This window comes from Melitaea cinxia, chromosome 28 (genome assembly GCF_905220565.1).
Source record: "Melitaea cinxia chromosome 28, ilMelCinx1.1, whole genome shotgun sequence".
NCBI lineage: Eukaryota > Metazoa > Arthropoda > Insecta > Lepidoptera > Nymphalidae > Melitaea > Melitaea cinxia.
In genome coordinates this window covers 5094861-5098970 of record NC_059421.1, presented here as the reverse complement: position 1 = coordinate 5098970, position 4110 = coordinate 5094861, and the positions used below count along the sequence as shown (strand labels likewise).

Sequence of the window (4110 nt, the reverse complement as noted above, 5' to 3'; positions counted from 1 at the left end):
GATCAAAATTATTTTAACGTGTAACTTTATTCACAAGAGATTCCATAGAGTACAGACAGTAGAATATTACATAGACTAATGAGTTGTTACAAAAATAGTGTTGTCACTAAAATGACTTCATATAAAAGAGGTTCTCAATTTGTCTGTATTTTTTATGTGTTATCACATAGCTTTTTACTATGAATACTGACTTTTCAATAAAAAACTGATGCTTGTCGTGTGTTTTTATTTAGATTTTAGCTAGATCTAATGAGTATTTATTGAATAATCCCTAATAAAAAAATGTCTAATTCGCACTGTGGTGTGTAATTGAGGTGACACCCAACAATCAACATTTTACATTCAAGCTATTCATCTTGTTGGTGCAACTAAATAAATAAATAAATAAAAATTTAAAGTAATGTGTATTGTACAATATTTGTCGATATACAGTAAAGTCGTTTGTCTTTTGTTTGCGGACAAACACACTTATTTTGAGGAGGAGGAGAGGTTAATGTTTGTGAAGGTTTTGAGTCATTATGATATTATTTCTTATGAAGTAATCAAATAATTTCTTTTTTATTATATTTTTTGGTAGTATTACTTTTAACTTTTATAAATTGACAATTCCTCCGAGTATACTCAATCTCGTTTTAATACAAATCTCTCTTAAACAAATAAGATGAAAATTACTATCAATCATACTTTTCGTTTGAAATCAAACTTTTATTTCGTTTAGTTGTAGGTACATTAACCAAAAAAAAAATTATCGACACAAAAAAAGTCAAATGTTACACCACTAATTACTTTTACATCGAATCATTTAAAAGTTATTCGAATTTTGAAGATTAATTACCGATATTAATATCCTTTACAACCTCAAAGAAACAACGAACAAAGGACCTATTAATCATAAACTCGATTCAAATCATATTTCATCGACCATTCAAAGCAACATATTGTCTTCTCTACTGAATAATGGGTGAGAGTATGATCCTGTTTACATAGATACGATATTGTTACGACTGTCGTTTACGATTTATCTTATATGTCAAATATTGATTAGATTCTGAATTACGTACAACTATTGAATGAAAAAAGTATTTACATAATAATACGAATATCATAATGTAAAATTTTAGTGTAATCAGCTGGATCTATTAAGGACTTGATTCTGATTTTTTCTAAATTATTCTTTTGTTAAATGTATATATATTTTAATACGGTTTCAAGCCTTTAAAATTATATTTGAACTATTTTATTTATTTATTTATTTAACAATTTATGTATACTAGGAAAGCAAAAGGAAATAGCTCTTATAAACAATGCTGGTACAAAGGCACTACTACTATCTAATATTCAAGAGTGTTTAAAATCATCAAATTATTAATTGTTCTATACATTAGTAAATTCGGACACTAGAATAAGAATATGATTAGTCCTACTATTGTTTTTAAGCTTAAAATACGGTGTATCGACTTTTAAACAAAAGTTGGATACTGATCACAAATACACTTTACCAATTAGATATATGACAATGAAATACACAAATACAATAATTACGAGCAAAATTTCAAAAATTTAAAAAAGTATCAACATGTTTATTAACAAAAAAATCGTGAGATATAAACACGCGTAATGAAATCGCACACACATTCTATGTACCAATCAATTTCAAATAAATGTACATAAATATATATCGAAGTAATTAAAATTTCGATAGACCAATGAAATGGTCTCATCGCTAACAATGTAAATCATTACAGAGTACTATAGAATAGATAATAATATAGAATAGAATTCCCTGTATTTCTATGCATAGTAATTAAAAGCTGAACAGATTCTATTGTTTGTTACTATAATATATTAATATTTGATTGTAGTACCATCAAACCTCTGCAGTATACCTATATATATAACTAGCTGACCCCGCAAACGTTGTTTTGCCATATATGTTATTAATAACCCTTAATACCCCCCTTATAACAGCTGTATGAAAAATAGATGTTGTTCTAAACAATTTTTAATATCGTATCAAAAATCGACCGTTCCATCGTATCGTCGTCATCGTCGATCGAATTGTGTTAGACCGAATATAAAATCATCATATCAAAAATTTCGATCTAGCGGTTACATCGTTCCATAGCTTAATTGGCTAAAGCACCGACACGGTAAGTCGGAGATGCAGGTTCGATCCCCGCTGAAACGGTCGATTTTTGATAGCAGCGTTTTACCTGAAATAAAACGCATATTAAATACTTACCTATACTGGAAGCTTTATTATGAGATAGCATATCCGTTTCCGTCGAATTTCTACCAGTTTCCGGTCACTTTTGACTCGTCTCCGTGGCGCCACCTGGCGGCTGCGTGGCAATTTATGCTTACTTCGATTTTGCCACGCTGTATTTTATCATTGGCTCTTTTTCACCAGGCAGAAATGCACTGAAAGCTTCCAGTATAGGTAAGTATTTAATATGCGTTTTATTTCAGGTAAAACGCTGCTATTAAATACTTGACCGTAACTGGAAGCTTTATTATGAGACCTGTTTGTTATCGCCTGGTGGTGCCACTTACTTTTGTATATTCAACTTAACGCCAATGTGATGGATATAAGGGGGAAAAAATACAGACTTTAGTATAATGATTAATTTATTGTTATTAAAAAATCAGTTTATATAATACTTTAATCATATTGTGGTAACATATAACATACTGTAATTATTACTTAATCACTTATTGGTATGAATAAGTTTGTAACACCATTAGACGTGTTGTTATTAATTACTTCACGCCTGTAGAATTTTCTAAATGTATTACCCGACCTCCAGTTTCCACGAGCCAGAATTTCCTCTATAGAACGATTTTCTAGCCAACTTTTAGAAGCGACCGCAGATCGAACACTTCCAGGTGTAGCAATAATGTCGGCTTCCTTAAGTAAGGTTTTAATCCAGCTTGCTATTACTGTGCGTGAAGCAGATTTTGCTAAACCTTTAACTGTAACAAATAAATTAAATACACCTGCAGTATCGCGCCTGTCGCTCAACAAGTTAATTGTTCTTTCTATCCAAAAAATAGGATTAAGATCATTATTCTCTAAATTTGGAAGCAGTTTCCAACCAGATTGTCTATAATTGCTATTATCTGTTTTGGAACCAAATTGAGGCCAAAACACGATAGCTTGATCAGACTTTACGTAATGGTTTTCGTCAATCAAAAGTAGAGTTAGATCATGTATGCGTCTACCTGAACAAAGTAGTAACAAAATTGCACAATGACGTGATACTTGAAAAGGATTATTACAATCTACTTTGTAACTACTAAGATAACATGTGAGCTTACTAATATCCCATACGGGTGGCTTGAAAGTTTTTGGCTTTTTTAAAGAAATTGATTTTAAAATGTGTTTAACTAGTACATGTGAACTTAATTTGCTGGAAGAGTCTGTGTTACATAGTGTTGACACCACTGATTTATGTAACAGGATAGTATTATATGAAAGGTTGTTAATCAAATACAGATCTGATAAGAATTGAGCTAACTGGGCACCAGTAGGATTTTTTATATCAATATTTTTATTAATACACCGTGAACACCAACGATTCCATGCAACTTCATACGTTTTTAATGTAGATACTCGCCATGAATTTTTAAGTAGAGATACTTGTTCAGTATTCCATGTACTTACCGCCTCAGACCACCCCCACATTTCCACACCTCGAGGATGATGGTTTCGACTTTGGGAGGTGGAAGTCCTGTCGAGGTGTCGATTAGACTTTTGTTCAGATTTCTCAGTGTTAATGGAGCTGCTAGGGCTCGCGCTTTGAGGTCTGGACGCCAAAACACTTTCTCCCATCGAGGCACGACGACAAGAAATACTCCTGTGGACTGATTGAGGTGAGTCAGTACTTTCGGGACAAGAAATGGTGGTGGGAATACCCAGGCTAGTTGAAAGTTCCACTGAACGCTGAAGGCGTCGTGGAATAGAGCTTGTCTGTCCGTCAGATCTAGAGACACATAATTGTGCACTACGTGAGCTGTTGCTGAAGCGAACAGATCTACAACGGGAGTCCCCCATTTCCTGAAAGCCATCTTTACCGATGTTGGTAATAGATGCCACTCTGGTGGACGTCG

At 32.7% G+C, this 4110-nt stretch overlaps 1 long non-coding RNA gene across 1 annotated transcript; it reads right to left on the bottom strand.

Moving 5' to 3' along the window:
• Positions 1 to 2610: 2610 nt before the first annotated feature.
• LOC123667599 lies at positions 2611 to 3888 on the bottom strand. Its single transcript, XR_006745455.1, has 2 exons — positions 3665 to 3888; positions 2611 to 2973 (listed from the first exon to the last, which is right to left on the bottom strand). It is a non-coding gene; the product is annotated as an uncharacterized LOC123667599 (long non-coding RNA).
• Between the last annotated feature and the right edge of the window lie 222 nt (positions 3889 to 4110).